The sequence below is a fragment of the Denticeps clupeoides genome, chromosome 17 (genome assembly GCF_900700375.1).
Source record: "Denticeps clupeoides chromosome 17, fDenClu1.1, whole genome shotgun sequence".
Lineage (NCBI taxonomy): Eukaryota > Metazoa > Chordata > Actinopteri > Clupeiformes > Denticipitidae > Denticeps > Denticeps clupeoides.
In genome coordinates this window covers 6,950,095-6,969,023 of record NC_041723.1, presented here as the reverse complement: position 1 = coordinate 6,969,023, position 18,929 = coordinate 6,950,095, and the positions used below count along the sequence as shown (strand labels likewise).

At 43.1% G+C, this 18,929-nt stretch overlaps 1 protein-coding gene across 2 annotated transcripts in view; it reads left to right on the top strand.

Moving 5' to 3' along the window:
* Nucleotides 1–18,929, top strand: part of btbd11b (BTB (POZ) domain containing 11b) — a 55,864-nt gene that overhangs the window by 1,852 nt on the left and 35,083 nt on the right. The window lies entirely within an intron of this gene.

Below are 18,929 nucleotides of genomic sequence, written 5' to 3'. Positions count from 1 at the left end.
GTTGGGATCCAGGGTCTTAGGTTAAAGGGGGCTGTTCCACGCGTGTTTTTTTTTTCTACAATTCAAAATTGTGTTGAGATTTATCAAAAAAATATGTGTACCAGTGTGTCAGGATGAATTGTCTCGTTCTGTCACCTCAGTTATGTGACACATTCTGAAAGAGGTCACTGCTAGAGTAGTGCCATTACTTACACAGTTTGAATTCACTTTTAGAGGTAAAATTTGAGTCAATTCTCAATTGTGACAGAAATGTTTATGGGCTGTTTGACTTTGTTCAGATCTTAAATTCTCCATTGAACATATTCTCATTTACAATATATTTGGGCCACAAATGGGTGCAATACCTATATTTCGGTTTCTTTGTGGCCCGGACTGATGTGTGAGTATAAGTGGGCTAAGCTGCAGTGTTTTATAAAAAGTTGTGTTCCACATGAAAGAAATCTTCACATGTTGACTTAAAATGAAGCTTACGTAATAAAACACAGCTCATCCCTGCGGTGAACTCGGAGGTCTGTGATTCCCATCCAGTCGGAGTCATTTGGCTGAGAGCGCTGAGTGTGCTTGGATAACGCAAGGTTCATTTACCCGTCAGGGTGTCATACTCTTGGATTCTGTGCCGTGAGAGCGTTGAGTAACGTGTTGGAGTGAAACAGCTGCTGCAGACTGGCTGCGGTGCCGGGCGGCGCCATATTTACACTGTCACTGCTTCATTGCTCCATCTAGCCAAGAAAACATGATTAAAACAAGCTCGCCTTGGCCGCTGGGCCACTTCCTGTTCATCCATCTTGTCGAATCTTTGGACCCTGCAAGTCATAATGGCTTCGGCGCACCTCTGCCGAAAGAACACCCCCCCACCACCACCGTTCGCTGCAATGGAGGTTGATGCAATACACCTCTTCTCCCTGTAGCCAAGAGGAAAAGGATTTGCATTATTTCCCCTGGTGTGAAAAGAGGGTTAACGCAAATGGGTGCAAGTCATTGGCTGGCTGGGCCCTTGGGTGCTTGAATCTTAATGGGATTCATGTCCACTCGTGTCCACTTCATGTCTGTTTGCATCCCTCTTGTTGCCCACCAAGACTAGAAGATGTCAGTGGTTCTAATTAGAACCTGTGTTTGTTGAGAACAGTGGATCATCTGACTTAAATCGTAGTTAGTAGTAATTATCTAATAATCTTTATATTGTAAAACATTTCGTTTTAAAGTCAACCGGTTATACCAAATTCTTCCTTTGTATTGGAGACGTTTACGCACTAAGAACTTCCCATGTCAGGCATACGCTGTTATCTGTTCACTGTGTCTGGCGCGAGACGGGTCGGCGTGGTACAGCTCCAGGCCCAGGACATGACTGGTTGCTCGACCTGTGCCTCCCACACCCGACACCATTCCTCGCAGAGCAACACTGTGCAATGCACCATTGTTTGTGTGTGTGTGTGAAAGAGAGAGAGAGGTACGGGAACTGTCTGCTCATTTTTCCATCCGCAGTTTTAGGTCCAAGAGACCCATTAAAAAAGGCTTAGTCTTCTACATGAAAATAATGGCGGACACGCTGAATTGCAGCTAATTCCATTTATACTCTTTGCGGTAATCTCTCCTTTGGAAGGGTAATGGCATAAGTGAAATCAGATACCGAACGTATAGTAAGTAATACGGTCATAAGCGCTGCTGTAACAGGGGTGATTGGGGGCAAACTGGCAAGCTTGGAGATTTTAATATTAGATTGCCAGGGCAGAGCTGTATTTCCAGTGCATTACAATAATCTGTTTAATACATATGTATTGCAATAAGCCATCAATATTGGTTCACACTACGATCTCATAATGTTATAGTGGGAGTTCACCCACCTAGTTCGTTTGTAAAGGTGCGTAACGGACACTGTGTTTTTTACGGTGCATTTAACACCGGTATAGTACCCGGAACACAGGCGCGCCCACCGCTGTCAGCCCCCGACGCCGACGTTTTGCGAGTCACGGCGCAGTGTTATCGCAAGTCATTTGAACCCAGCAAGGAAATGCTTGCCGGCAGAAAGAGGCCACGGCGGCTACGCAGCTCCTCGACCTCGTGATCTTGCGAAGCACAAAAGAGGCCATTTATAGCTTTAGGGTTCTCCCCTCTGCATATCTGGGTCAGACACTTGAGTGGTCTTTAAGGTCACGCTGTCTGAAGTTAAGTCAGATATAAGTGTACCATTCCGTTACTCTAGGCTCTTTGGTTTTTTTTAACTCTTGGGAAATACTTGTGCATTACTATTAATGCACTTTATGTTTACCTAACGCTGCAATATCGACATTTTATTATCCGAGGAAGCGGAAGCAGACAGATGGATTTCTGGAGATACCGGTGGAAAAGTAACTTGTACCTATGCCCAAAGGTCGTTTACCTAAATCAGTGGTCCACTCTGGCCTTCGAATCTGTAATATGCCCATTGCTCTTTCTGTCTAGAGGTCGATGAAATGTTCCTCTTCCTGGTGCAGAAGAAATTCCCCTGCGACTCGGAAATGAATTTCCACGGCCGTGTTAGTTTTGGTTGCATAATATGGGGTGAAACAAGTCTCAGGAGAGCAACAACCGAATGACTGGGCCTGATGTGTGTCTTACGTCAAGTCAACGCCCTTCTACCGTTCTCTGTTTTTTTCCATTGAACTAACATTACTTTCATTTTCCGTTGAAGTAATCTCACATTTTTTGTATGTATTTTGGATCAAAGTTTTTGGATATATGTTCTTACTTCTGTTCTGCAGACCAGAAACAAAGATTTCTAATTTAATGGGACCGGAACTCTTACATTAGCCAGACTGAGGCTGTCAATTAGATAAAAATGAGTTTCTGTGGACCAGTGACTGTCATGGGGGTTGTTCCTGCAGTTTAACATTAACATCTGGGCTGAACCCCCCCAGCTTCGAGCCTTAATCCACTTAATGCACTGAAAGAGTCCCCAGTGCTCCCCGTGGAGGGATCTAGTGAGTGAGGGTGTAGTGCATTCTAAAACCGCGCAGATGGTTCGCCCTGCTCCACTGACATGTTGGGTCATGACTGCAGGGTACTCCTGCACTCGTAACACCAGAGAAGAATACTCTCTCTATTGTGCACATGCACACGTGCACACACACACACACACACACACACACACACACACACACCTACAAATGAGTGCATACAGTACACATTCTCAGTCACATGTGCTTTTTCCGGTTTATCTTTGTAAACCTAATGAACGTGCCATTGGTTTTTGACATTTTGAGGAAGCTGCATGCAAAACAGCATTCACATCCTCTTTCTCTGATTTTCCAGTCATTTGCATCCCAGTTCTCTTGCAGTCGCGATGTCACAATAAAAATGAGACCATCATAAAGTATAAAAACAACTATATGAACTTTTACTCTTACATTTACAGCATTTATCAGACCCCCTTTATCCAGAGTGACTTACAATTCGTAGTTGCAGGGACAGTCCCCCCCTGGAGCAACCTAGGATTAAGTGTCTTGCTCAGGGACACAATAGCAGTAAGTGGGAGTTGAACCTGGGTCTTCTGGTTCACAGGCGAGTGTGTTACCCACTAGGTTACAACTCTTGTACCTGAAGCTCGTCAGAGAGGCTCCTGTGAAGCTTCTGCTTAGATCCAAACATGGTTTAGATGAAACTAGATTCTTTGGATATTTGTGGGAACCATTCTGGCATGACCGAATTGTTTTGAGTTTTGCTCATCCTGCTGCAACATGACCCTCATTTAAAGTCCTGTGATGATTGTCTTATGCAATTTCTCTCCAAGTCATGCCATCTGTTTCACAAGCTCTAGTTTCCGCAACAAGGCACTGACTAGTTAAGTTCGGTTGCATCTCTCAGCGCCATAATAAGGATGGCTTTTGGAGAATGATCAACTTAGATCTGAAGAACCACAGAGACCACTAATCCCTAGTTCTGAATGGTGACTTCTCCAGACATTTTGCAGCAATGAGTGCCTTAGACTGGCAAAAGGACACAGAATGATTGAGGGGGATGGCTAACTCTCCCTGTAGTACTCACCGATGGCAATCAATTTCTTGACCCATACTTGTTAATTTTCCTCATTTTTCAGAAATATAAAAAAAAAACTATTGATTGCACAAAACAACTTGTAATGCTTGTTTTTCTTGTTTTTTTGGAGACCCAATGGACCAGTTGGGGTGAAAGATCATAGTATATGACCCCCTTTTCAGTCCTGTAGTACAACCCAATCAGAAGTCAGACCAGAATCATTTTGACTCATAGGCTCCTTATATGTGTCTCTCGGTGTCTTCTGAAGTACCAATCACCTTATGGACTAAGATCACAACTTGCCTCTTGTTTAACGCACTCAGATCATGATGTTTGTCCATTTTCCATTCATTGGGGAAATAGACTGTTATAAGAATTGACTATTCAGTTGCTGCATCATATATCCCAACTGGTATTATTCATCACCCACGTGTGGTTTTTGGTGTTATCTGATCTGTGTATCATTTAATTCAGGGGTGGGGAACCCAATCCATGAGGGGGGTGTAGGTTTTTATGATGACATCTAACTGAGCCAAAAAAAGGCATATCGAACAATGGACTGATTGAAAGGTCATCTTAGAACCCTACACCCACACTATCCCTCCATGGGTCAGGTCCCCAAACATGATTTAAATGAATCAAGACAAGTTGATGTCAGAGATGATGACAAGTGCCTGCCTACATGTTGGAAATGGAGATTATGTCATTAGAGCCGCGGATCATCCAGATTCCCTCCTGTACATAAACATCTTCTCGTGGACACTGCATGACTAAAGACTCCCTTGATGGGAGCCCGAGGAGCCTTAATATATAATATATTTAATTTATTTCAGATGCAGAATAATGTTTGCACAGCTAACATGTGGCTAAGCGAATAGATTATTGGCCGTACCTGCTGCAACTGGCTGGTGTGGGATGCATACATTATAGTTTCTTCAAGCACAGCATGCAGTCAGAGGAGCATGCTGCAGCTAGTTTCTTTACGGAGCATGTTGGTGTAGGTACATTTGCTGCCTGCTCCTAAAAATCTGAAATTTGTGTTCATTTAGACCTGGTGGCCCCTGACCTGGAGCTTTGTTCCCTCGGGCCATGACAAACACACACAGGCTCGTCGAACATAGACATGCAAACACATGCTCTGGCATAGCACAGATATAGGGAAACCTCTTTTTTTCCCCCGCATAACATATCATCCAATATGTAACTTTTCAACTTTTCATAACTGTGACTTTTTATTTGACATATATTTTTTGTATATATATTGCAAGGGTGGCCTTTAATTCCAATTGTGTTTCTCTGTTGGCAAAATCTGTGCTGCTATGATAATATTAGGCTATCACTCTAAGGTGATGCTGTAACTTTCTATAGCAACCTTAGCTATTCAATATTCTGATAAGACTGTTCAATTTTTTTTTTTTAATGTTAGGCTGACAGGTTGGCTAGGTAGACATGCCATGAAGAAGATAAACAAATGCTCCACTGGAATATGGAATGTGTCTTTTCCCCAGACGGATCTCTGATTATACAGTTTACTTAAAGCACACTACCTCTTCTTTAATTTAAAGTTACTAATATTATTGATGTTTCAGCAAAGGAGGATCTATAATGATAAATGCAGGAGTGTTGTTTTCATTAATTGTGGTCCCGCCCACTTTCATTGTCAGTTACAGATGCATTGGAAAACTGTAATGTAGTGTAATGTTTCATGCCTACCCACTCCTGAAATAACTAATAATGCTAGAACTAAGACCAAACTTTCTTTCCTCTCTGAAGTCAAGCACATTATTGTAAGCAGAGCCTGTTTTTAAGTCTGTGAGCAAATTAGCAATCACAGATGGGTAGATACGGACCCGGCTCCTTTTAAGACTCCCCTGCTGATTAAGTAAGTGATGCTCAAGCCCTTATTTCCAAGAATATTCTGGAAGTGTAATTAAAGCAGCAGAGCTCTCCTCAGAGGGGAATTATGGCTGGGTGGAGAATCTGTGATTATGATGATGGATGGCAAACCAAGGATGAGAATATGTGTGCAAACAGGAAATTAACGAGATTAATTAATAGAAAATTAAGCCTAATTTCTAAAGATGTTGTCTAGTAAGACGAACATCTTTTGTTAGAAGGATGTGACAGGTGGCTGTTAGCATACCTATGGTGCAACAGGTAGATTCAGTATAGAAAAACACCAGACCTGGTTCTGAGCTTGAAAACAATCAAGTTAAAGAACTGCTCTGTCTTTTTTTAGACATAATTACTATCCACGTCCTTGCCAATCTGGAACATTCCTGTGCTTGTTTGGCTGTTGGCACTGCGAGGGAAAAGTCATGCGCAGTGCAGCACTCCAGATGATCGTCAGAGCTCTGTTCCGGCTGTGGCTCTATAATGTCTGGAGGATGCCATCACTGCCGATCCTCTACAGACCTTTTCCTGGTCCTGCAAGACTCTACAAAAGCTAATTTTGGTGCCCACATCACATTCTAACAGTTCCTCTGGCTCAATGAATTTTCCAACCATGCATGCTGCACACATGCAACCCCTCTGGGACGGAAATTGTTAGATCTGGAGTACATTCTTGAGTTGTGCTGTTTATTCCTATTTTTTCCCCCTGCTTTTCTCGGTTTCAGGCCTGAAAGGCCTATTGTTATGCACATCAAATTGAATTGCCCAGTGTGTTTTCACTCACTCGTGGCTCATACGCAGTAGCTTTTTTCATGCTAATCTTGGGAGACACACGAACAACTGGTGGCCTCTGTGCTCTCCTGTTGCTTCGGAAGTAGTAGCTGTAAGGAATGCTGATTTACAAGGCATCCCCCAGTGCCCCACGTCCTCCTGTCTGAAGCCTGACCTACTGAAAGGCCCGAGGTGAACGTTTTCATCCAATTTAGCCCATTCTCTGTCATATCTGCCACAGAATGTAGGCCAGCTAGGCCTCCAAAACAGGAGTCCAAATCTCCTTGTGACAGGAGCGATGTGGGACACCAGTGCGATTGGGACACCAGGGCTGTCAGTCACCAGAGGATAATATAGACCCCAAAAAAAGAAAACAGCTGAAGGGAACTCCTGTTGCCAGCTCCATACATCAGTTAAAGGAAATTTTGACTCTCTTTACCTACAAGAGAGATGAGAAATATTCCAAGTGAAAAAATCCATAAAATTCCATTGATGAATTTGTGTGTGTGTGTGTGGGGGGGGTATTATATTTATTTTGACCAGATTTTTATCAAACAACACATGTTAACAAAAGTCACATCAGGTTTCTACAAATTAAAGCAACCAAACACTTTGTAATAGCTGGATAGATCTTCTTTGTCCAACTACAAATAACTAGCAAATTAGCCCTCGTAGGTATTACTGATTTATTGATTTGTGAAGCTATGTCATGTTAGCATGAGCTAATTCTTATTTGCTCCGATCTTAGCAACGCTAGTGCTTTTTTTAGAAAAAGTTTTAGTTTTTTTTTTTTGTTTTAGTTGATAGAACTAGTTGCTGGTTTGGCTTTAGTTTGATTGTTTTAGTCACCATTTACTGAAATGGCCTTGACCCATATATTTGATGAGAAAACACTGAAGTGCAGCAGAAAGTCAGAATTTTGTTAAGATTCACACATAACCAACTTGTGTGTGTGTTGTTATCTAATGCCGAAAAGAAGGGGAGAATAAAAGAGGACCTACAAGATGCATGAGGTTGACTGACACTTTATCAAAACTCCTCAATGGCGGAACATGTATTGCCTCCCACTCCAAAACAGTTCTGACGCTGGAACCCACGGCCCACACTTCTGTTCAGCCGCCAAATGGCCACCTTGTTTCTGTGTTTGTCTCCCTTCAAAGCTGACATAAGTCTTCATAGTGCTTATTCTTTTTTCCAACGTCTGTTTCACTTGGTTTGTGGTAGGCCTGCTTATTGTACCACTGCAACATACTGTGTAAGGTGGGCGTGGGAGAGATATGTGGGATAATGTTATATAAGCTGTGTGGTCTTAGTGAATTTTCACTTGGACAGATCAGTCAGCAAGCTAAAGACGTGGGCTTACAAGCAAAAGCCAAGGCAGGACATCGGCCGTTGAATGGAAAATGGCCGTTTTAACAATACTGGGATGTCCCAACCTCAATGAACCCAAATCCAGTCGGCCATATTACCTTTTTAAAGGAACACATCCAGACTGCCATGGCAGTCAGACATTATGCTTCAGTACAGCTTCCCACACAACCTGCAGAACAGACCTGCAGGACATGTGGCGGACTTAAATGACTTGCAGGCGGAGCTGCCAGTTCAAAATGAAAGGCCGGTTGAGAACGCCGAACACTGCTGTCAACTGCCACCTGTTGCCCCGGTGCAAGTGTGAACCCTAAATCATCAGAGTGCATCAAAGCGGGCGCTTAGCGGGGGTCACACGTACCCCCACCTGTGTCCAAATCCAACTGCGCGCCCTGGCCCTCATTATACAAGCCTGTCATGAGTTTGAACCTTGTTTGTACAGATTCTCCTGCTCTAACCAGTAATTAGAAAATCTGGCCCTAAACCAATCGGCTATAGAGCTTTCCAAGTGTTCGGTAACATACGGTCAATCTTTGAACATGTAATCTTTCTGACATAACATGCATAATGAGGTTATACAGAGAGATGTGCATAACCTCAGAGCGCTGACCATCAGTAAAGCAACAAAGAAATGCAAAACATGAATTCAAGAAGTTATTAAAATGGTGATATCATTTGTAATAAAGAAGAGATAAAAACGAATTCGATAAATGTACACACTGAAAGGACATAGCGATTTCCAGTCAACCCTAATGGCCCTAACGCGGTCCCAGTTTTTTCCAGATAGGAGCTGGTCAATACGGCCATACCGACCGCTGCAGCTGAGGACAGGGAACATTCTGCCAGTGGTTAAATACATTTTACCGTGCAACACATCACTCTGTCTGGGCTTAAGCAAGTTTTAAATGCTGCTTCATGGTTGGGAGAATTTAACGTGGGTCAACGGGGGTGGCAGGTAAAACACAAATGTAATAGAGAATGAGGTGTAACTGGGACGCTGTGCGCATTGTTACGCTCCATGCACTGGCGTCCCTTGAGAGAAGTCCCCGTTCGGGCTTTCGGTGCGTCCGCTGTGAGCATGAGGGCCCATGTTGACAGCGGTAATACCACGACAGACTGCATCACGAGGGCCAATGGAGAACAGGCCAGTGCCAGTGCCTCTGGCTCTGGGACAAAGCTCCTGCCACCAGCCATCTGCCCTGAGCGGCCTCCCTCGGGGCGCTGTTGCCCGGCTCCACTGTTTCCACCCAGCTTGCCAGATATTCCACAATAAATCTGTCCTGCAGGTGGGACTTGGCTCTGCTGCTCTTAACATTAATGAAATGCAGGACAGAGAGAGAGAGAGAGTTTGGTTGAGTTATGGGATAAAGGAATAATGCTCCTCATACCCTCGCCTTCACTAATGTGCTGTCTCTGCGTCTAGAATAAATTTGGGCTCGGTCTCAGAGAATTGGGATGTGAATTTACACTCCCTGCACTGCTCAAAATCTGTTGGATGCCTTGTCCGAAAGTCAAAGTCAAAATTGGAAGCAGGGGTGTTTTCTTCTCCAGAATGGGGTAGTTGTTTTTTATTTAATCATACTGAAGCAGTTATCTCTGAAGACCAGATGGACCTCAAAGACACGACACTTACGTGCTGGGTGCAAAGGGTGAAAAAAAAACTACTTGCATCTGCACAGGTGGACGTCCATTTCAGTATTATGGCCTCATGTTCCCCAATCATTTAATCTTCAAAAGTGACTGTGTACATACATTTAAAATGTTCTGTGAGAATAGTTTCAGTATAATTGTAAGGCTTCATGGTCTGATTGAAGTCTTCATTGTTGGGCTTTGCAAAAGCCGGAGGAGAATTTCAGCCTTATGAAAATGCTAATGCCTTCTTGGCATGTTTGATTAGCTATTGAGTGAAACTATAAACCTTTCAGTCATCTTTGTGACATCATACACCCGGGAGAAAAGTCCTTTTCCCTGTCCATCTTCGATTTGCTTCTAGTGTTGGTTCATCTGATAAGCCACCATCCCCCACTCATGGCATCGAACAGGAAATCCTACTTGCATGGCTCTAAAAGATTTCCAGGGGTATTTTTCCATTGTATATTCTGAGTTTTTCTTTTTTTTTAAAACACACAATTGTAACATGCAACCTGTTTAGACCATTTATTAGAAAAATTTTATATTGGTAGGATAAGGTTAAAAATAGCCCCTCGCTGTAGTGTAAAAACCTGTCGGTCCTACAGTCCTTCCTCTTTTGGCCTTACTTGGTGGTCAGTGTTGGTGGGGCATTAAAATCGATCTCTGTTTATTTGCCCATGCAGCTCCGGCCTGTGCTCCAAAAATAAACCCCTCGGAACAGGGTTCCGCCTGGCGGGGGTCACAGCTGTTCGCTCCGGCTTAATGACACTCACGTCTCTCTCTGCCCCCGGTTTGTGGAGCCACATTTCTGTCTAATAATTATACGCTGCCCACGCCCAGTCTAAATCAATTATTTGAAACACACACACACACACACACACACACACACACACACACACACATGCTGAAATGAACGGTTCTAAATGAGGCACATGTTAGTGGTAAACTAACATCAGGCAGGACCTAGTGTGAATGAGATGGAACAGATTGTGGGACATTCCTCTGAAATGGCTCATTTGGACAAAATGACTAATTTTGCATTTCATCTACAGCATTTCAATGAATGCGAAATGGCCGTAATGCTTGGTTTATTTCACTCTCAGATTGCTTTGTTTTAATCAGCATTGAAAAACATTAGCAGACCGCTTTGATTGCCTCTAATGACTTTGTCCATTTATTCATTTGGAAATATTAAGATCCATGTTGTGGTCTGTTTCTAGCTAAGCAGAAGAAAAACCTTGTGAACGATGTCAGATCTCCACCAAGCGAGCCTTTGGTGCTTTATTTGAAAGCATATTTGGTCTTCAAACCGCTGTGGTCTGGGAGCCTACCACAGTTTGCCACAGTGTGTGGTTCTTCTTTTGGTGAACATGGGGAACAGTCCAAATCTGTGGTCTCAGACACAGCATTGGTGGAATGTCACGCTCACACCCAGACTGGTGACTTCAGCCTTAAAGCACTCGGTGTAAACAATCAGGCTCTGGGGATTTTTGAAGTGGGGGGCTTTGCGGCCTGTAATTGGGAGCTTGTAAAAGTCTGTTAGAGGGCACCCAAATGATGATGATGATGATGTCATGATGGCTTTGGACTGCAAGCCAGTTGTGGCTTCAGCTTTTTACGATCTGAGTGTTGTTGCAGTTGATGCAGAAATACAGCTCTGTCCAGCATGCATTTCAGGGAACGTGCATGATCTCATATGCGCAATGCATGTGACTCACCCTGAATCCAGTTAAGTTCAGGCCTCAACCTTTACGCATTACTAAAGACGCTAATGTGTGGCCGGCAGTAAAACCTATTATGCAAAGTATCGGATTAGGATGCATCGTGAAGTGATGTAAATTCATCTGTCCTCTACATAAATATGCTGATGTACTCAGGTCCATGTGCTTAGTAATGAGAAAGTGACAGAGAGGCAGGATAAAGCGAAGGGGGATGGAGACAGTCTGTGCCATGAACAAAATAATAATGCTTTAAGCAGTTTTACCACCATGGCTCAGTAGTCATTTGCTCACTTAAGAGCAGTCATAGCCATGTTTCCGTTAACCCTGCAAACTGCAAACCCAATGGAATCATGCTAGTATGTAAAAGCGTTATTACGTTTGTATGAGGCTATTTTTCAAAACCTCTCAATTTTTTTCATGTTTACAAGCCACACGAGGTGACAAATACGTGCCAGAGTCAGTTTGGATGGAAGAGGCCTTTTAAATTGTAATAAGTCAAAGAAGCTACTGCAATAAAAAGTTGAACGTATAATCCACAGTTATGTGGCCCCTCCCATGCCTGATTACCCTCTATTAAAAATAATGGCAGCTAGTGTGGCTGCTGCAATAGAAATAATCCTGCCAAAATATAGAGGGTTCTTGAGATTCATTGCCATGTTCTTCTGATTACCTTATTGCGATATTGCCATTTTGCCGTTTTTTGTTTTTTTTTTGCACAAAACTTCAATGGGAATATGACTGTCATGTGGTGAGTATTTCTCTCGCTCCGCCATATATAACACATTTAGAGTCTGCAATGGATTTATTTTGAGTGAAATAATCTGTAACAGCCACTGTGGCTGAAGGACGTCCTTATAACAACAATAACAAGAACCGTCCCATGAAAGGCATTTGCACAGATACCACGAGCTGCTATGTCCACCCCTTAGTCTACTGCAGGAGCCCAATGAGCCACATAGTTGTCTGCATCGGTTATTGTTTCGCAGCTGCCAAGGGCAAAAAAAAAAAAAAAAAAAAGTCCGATTCCAATGTGCTAGAAGAGCTGGAGGCATCCAGGGCCGGGTACAGCCTTTGTCGGTGCAGTGGGCAAGCAGTGCCTGGCAGGATGAAGCGTAAAGGCTGCGCTTCAGTAGTACATCTGAGGAAAAAAGATGAGACCTCGTTTATTTATTTATTTCTCCTTTGAACCAGGACTTGATTGGATTCATCGGATCGACGGGCTAGGAGCTGCAGCAAATGTCAGGCACTTTAACCAAAACCTGCTTTCTGATCTGAGCAGCAAATTGAATATTAGCACGTTGTTTGATGAAAACCTTTTTTAAATGGCCAGAACAGTTTATTTAAACTCACGACTCTGCAACTTGCTGATGGGCTGAGAGGGATTGGGTTTCTACAGTAACAACCCTTTTCTCTCTCTGTTGGACAATTACTTTCCCCAGAAATGCTCACATTGGCCACTGAAACCATGAAACTGCACCCAACTGCTGATAGAATCTCGCTGTCAGCCTTGTGTCTCCTTTTTTCTGTCCAAGGTCAGCGGCTGAGACATTACTTGAGATGAAAGAATAGCCACACATCTTTTTTGCATTTTTATGTTTCTGTGTGTTTTTTCCATTTACATATAATGGATTTTTTCTCCACAGAAACGTCTATTTGCAGTTTAAATCCAAGTCTTGTTATTGTAAGCATTTTTTTTTCATGCTCTCTCTTTCACACCAGTTTCCATCTTGTTAACCATTGTGTTAGAACAGCGTGGTGGCATCATAATTTTCTCAAATCGAAATAACAGAAGTGAAGCCTTGATCCTTCGTTTCTTCTGCTTTACCGAGGCGTAACTTAGGACCTGACTGTGTCCTGGTGCAGATCCACTTATCCCAGAGGGACACCCATCACCAGCAGATGTATTCAGTGTCAGATTTCATCATTACTGGGCTTCCTTTAAGAACTGACAGAAAGAATGAATATTTCACTGAAAGTATTCACAAGGGGCGTCCTAAATGTATTCTGATGCTTTAAAAAATAATAACGAAATACTCAGTAACCCCTGACACATTTTCATTTTTCATTTCATGCTCTTTAGCCAAGGATTCTTAGGTTCACTATAACATAGCATAGGGCTCAGCAAAGGATTACATGTGTTGTTCAGGGACACACAGGTCGTATCAGCATTTGCAGGGGTGGGATTTGATCTTATTGTTTTTCAATTTAGTTGCATGATGACTAAATTCAGAGACCAGGCACTCGCCAACGTGGCAACCTTCATTGTGACCATGAAAAAGGATGGTTTGACAGCCTAATAAATACAAAGGTACTGTTCAGTGCTACTGGCCATTCCAGTCCAGTGGCAACTGCAAAACAGTTTTTTAGCGAGTGTAGACAAAAAGTTTGGGACAAAATAGGATTTTCTGGTTTTTTTTCCTGATGAATGAACACATGTGGAGTTATGTACTTAACAAAAAAAGGTGAAATAACTGAAAACATGTTTTATATTCTAGTTTCTTCAAAATAGCCACCCTTTGCTCTGATTACTGCTTTGTACACTCTTGGCGTTCTCTCGATGAGCTTCAAGAGGTCGTCACCTGAAATGGTTTTCCAACAGTCTTTCCAACAGCACTTGTTGCTTTCACTCTGCGGTCCAGCTCACCCCAAACCATCTCGATTGGGTTCAGGTCCGGTGACTGTGGAGGTCAGGTCTCCACTTTTTGTTAAGTACATAACTCCACATGTGTTCATTCATAGTTTTGATGCCTTCAGTGAGAATCTACCAACGTAAATGGTCATGAAAATAAAGAAAACACATTGAATGAGAAGGTGTGGCCAAACTTTTAGCCTGTACTGTATATACAGAAGCCATAGCAGTGCTGTATTGACTGGTTTTCAACATATTATTTCCATTATAGCCTGGTCTTGTGTGTATCAGAGCATGTTTACATTTTTCTAGACAGTTCAGACTGGAGAAAATGCAATTACTTCACAGTATATGATATGGAAAAACATCTCAGTATCCGTAATACAGATAATCTACCTGACCCTTTTGCAGACCGCTGTCATTACCACATGGCAGTGTGCAAATATTTCACTCAAGTGTCAGTCCTCCATACTATCTAGTTATTAGAAGCTCTCTATCTGTGAAATGTATATGCATTATGTAAATGGGGTTACACCCTAAAACTCATAAAGGTACTCACATAAAGATACACACACAGTTTCAATACTGAGGCTGCCCTAAAGTGAAATGCATGCATTACATAAGATTAATTTCAGAGCAACAGTAGTGCCACCTGTGTGTTTGGTGCATTAAAGGCCTGCATCTATTATTTACTTTATAAAAAGCCACTCTGCATCTGCAGCAAGAAAGGAAGATGCAGCATTGCAGAGATTTTACTGCCCTTGTCAGAAGGTCTGTTTCCGTGAGAGGGATTATGCTTCTTTAGTGCCACACTGCTGCTTAGGCCCCTGCCAGTCGTCAGATTTACCTTACCAGAGGCGCAATATATTTCTGCTCTTCTCCCCTCGGGCTGAGGGAGATTCCGTTTTATTTGTCTGTTCCCGGTGGCGCTCTGCACTGCCCATTTCTCACAGGTACTCGGCATGTAGCTCTCTGTTCTCGCTAAGGAGGATAAGGCTGCGGAGTAAATGAATTCGTATCGATTGCTTTAGCAAGCATGAAACGTCTCTGTGACCAGGCAACACCTACAAGCACTGGACCATCCACAAACGCATCACACGTCAGATGACACGATAAGAGGTTCTGCTTTCCCCTCTGCTGGCTTTCTGTTACTGTCTCTTATGAAAGAAGCAATCTTAAGGGGACAAGGAAAATCTTGTCCCGATTTTGGCTTCACTGAATCATCCACTCAAATCTCTTGCTTAGAGTCTTTCCCACACCCATGTAGCAGTGTTAATCTCCAAAGCGTATTTTCTCCCTGTGCTGCAATATTGCATTATGAGATGCTGTCGTAGGGTCACAGCTGGCTGGCAGTATAGTGTGGCGTGTGGCTTGATTGTGAGTGGAAGGGGTGGGAAATAGGGGGGTGATGATAAATGTTTGTCATAAGTGCAGATAATGAACTATCATCCCTGAAAGTTATGTATGGGGTTCTGAACAGGGTATCACCGCGTTGTCGCCCACGCATTTGTGATAAGCATGATAAAAGAGTGATATCAACAACTGTGAATTGATATGGGTTATAGAGTGCTTTGTACATTACTTTACTTTTGGCAGATTTGGAGTACACAAGACACGGAGAACACCTTCAGGCCTGTTTAGACTATGCTCCACTAGCAAAGCCATCTGCTTTACCTGGCTATTGCAGAACTGTTTGGAAATATACTTCATGCCCACAAATGGGAAGGGAAACCACACCGATCATAGTTTGGTGAATATATTGTAATAATATTGGTGTACTGTAATCAGATCTGGTGTTTTATTCTAGAAGCAATCCACATGGCTAATACTAGTTATATAGAGCACCCAAGTAACATTGTTACAGTGCAGTTGTTACAGTCATTTAATTAGTCATGTATAACTGCGTAGACATCAGGATGTGACGTTTTCTTAGGGGAAGTGTTGGATAACAGGGCTTTTATCACTGACTAACTATGGTACATACAGTTTTTGAGAACTTGCTGGGGTTGATTGGGAAAATCCTATGGTTATGGATGCGTTTTGCATCATGTGTTTCTGAAGTCATCCCTTTTTACGGGAAATGATGGTTATTAACACATCCTTACAATAATGAGGTAGTAAGTTCAGCTTTGAAACAGGAAATTGTTCAGTCTCGCTTTTAGGACCTCCAGACTGGACAATCTGAAATGGTGAAATCCTTGAATCAGTGGGAATAAATTCATTCACATATGCATTCACACTTTCACGTCTTTCATTAGTGGTTTTAAAACAATTTACATAGATTTGAAGAAGGAGAGAAAGACAACAGAATTACTTTGATCCACCCCTTGATTGGACGGGGAAGAGGGAGGTTTCGTAGATGTTAAAGACTGTAGGCCAACACACTCACTTCATCAAGAGGCTGCCAGTCATTTTTCTGGCAGTGCGTCCAGCATTATCTAACCCATCTGAATACGAGTACTGTAGAGTGAATGATGAAATGCAGAGCATTAAGGCGAGTCGAGTTTTTTTTTTACCACCAGGCTAAAATGTTCCTGCAAAACTTGAACGTGGCTCTTTTTACAGTATCACAAATCAGAGACTTACACCTATGTCAAGAACCATAAAAGCCTTATTTGTTTCAGCTGCAGTTGAAAAGTTTGTAATGTTTGCAATGCTGTGATTTATAACAGCTGCTTAAAAGCATGAGCAGCGCTGTTTTACTTCAAGTCTCAGTTGGACTCTGTACTTGAGCAGAGTTCCTCTCCAAAAAACAAAAACCTCACCCAATTTTGGGTCACTGTCTGTGGGCAGCCTGCTGAAAATGGAGGAATGAGGCAAGCCGAACATTTGGAAAACAAGTTAATGCTTCGCCTATTTGTGTCATGGGCTTGGACCTGAATTCTATTACGCATGAACTGGGCAGGAGCGTCGAGGCCTGACTGCAAGCGCTGCCTCTCATGATGATGCTAGTGGCGTCCCGGGTCCCGCTGCACAACCAGCGGCTGAAATGTCAAACATAATAACCACCAGTGTCTCCAACAGTGAAAATCCCAACACGATTGTCTTGCTTCAGATAATGAGGGGCAGTTGCAATCAAAGGAAAATACTCACTATTGTTAGCTGCTAAAAATGCTCCTAAATGGGTACAAAAAGGGGGGGAAAAAAAGAAGCATAATGGATCACATTTTCATTAAGATACCATAAAAACCCCCCTCTTGGCCATTGCTTGGCAAATGGGGGCTTGCCAGTTCTCACAAGGTTGGAATGACACCCGTGCTTTTAGCATCAAGCTCACGCAAGAAATCAATTTCCATTGTAATTTTTTTTTTTTTTTATTTGTTCACTGACGGGTGCTGACGATGACTAGGCTAGAAAAAGACTGTAGAACTGACATATCCATTCCAATGCAAACATTTCCCATTGCAAAATGGTTTGGCGATAGACCAGAGGATACGTTGAAGAAATGTGAAAAATAAGTGTGCATAATGTTCCAAATTGAAATTCTCAACTGGCAAACGTTGGCACTTCCGGCTGCTGCGGTTACAGCGAGCTAGCTTTTGATGCTAGTTGCTAAACAGTTAATCCTGGAGTTTTCATGTCCATATTTGTTCAATGAGCACTTTTAAAATGTCAAAATACCCATTACAACACACTAGGAAATCATCTTTGGCAAATGAGTGTGTCTCATGCAGCAAAGGGTGAAGCGAGGGGGCAAGTTTGGGTTCTCATTTCGCAGAAGAGGCGTTGGAGGGGTGTTTTCCCCCCTTTGTAGCCATTTAGCAGCACTTTTATCTGTTAAAAATACTGGCAATCACGGCTTCTTGTTTTTTTTTTTTGTTTTTTTTTGCGCAAGGTCTCAATGAGCCAGAATTATTACTCCCACCAAGATGCGTGCCAGCAGAGCAGCAGTAACGGTGGAAGCCGCTTCGGGCCTGAGTCCCGGCCACCCTTAATGGAGTAATTGCAGCGTTAACTGCTGCATGAACTTTGGAAAGAAGTCAGAGGCTCATGGGTGTGTGCATCTTGGAGGAGTGAAGACAACGCCGGCCTGCGTGAGTGGCTCGTATAAGCGAAGCTGGCCGGACTGCGGAGAGCCGTAATCCGGCAGCGTGAAAGGCAGAAATAATGACAGGTTGACGACTAATGCAGCGCGGGGCGGAGCTGGCGCTCAGCGTGAGGCCGCTGTTCTCCTGAGACTAAAACGTTCACCTCCGCTTGTCAAGTCTAGATGTTTACCGCGCCGCGTGCCGATCACGCCGCAGATTTGGAAGCCAAATATAAGTTCCTTTGGTGGGCTTGTGAGAGGACTGGAGAAGTTGCGAGGGGGGAACAAACAAGAAGGGCAACAGACAGGAAAATATATATATATATATATATATATATATATATATATATACACATACATACACACACACACACACACACACACATATACATATACATATATACATATATATATATACATACATACACACACACACACACACACACACACACACACACACACACACACACACACACACACACACATATATATATATATATATATATATATATATATATATATATATATTTTTTTTTTTTTTTTCAAAAGGAAGAGGCATGTGACCGAAATAAAAAAGGAAAGGGGGTTGGGAAGGGAAGGGCCCTTTTCTGCCAGCTCCCCTCTAAGCCGATTGTCAGCACGGAGCCAGGGCCCTCTGGGGAGAGGCGGGGAAGCGGGCAGGGAGGGGCGGCGGGCGGGTATATTCATACCTGCTGCCGCTCAGCCCGGCTCCCACCGGCCCTTCTCGCTCGGTGTTATCCCCCCCCCCCCCCCCCCCCCCCTGTTTGCTTTGGCATGGCCGGGAGGGTACATGTTTGGGAAGACATTTATACGCTGTGCTAGCACTCCCACAGCGTGGAGAGGGGCATATTTTTGT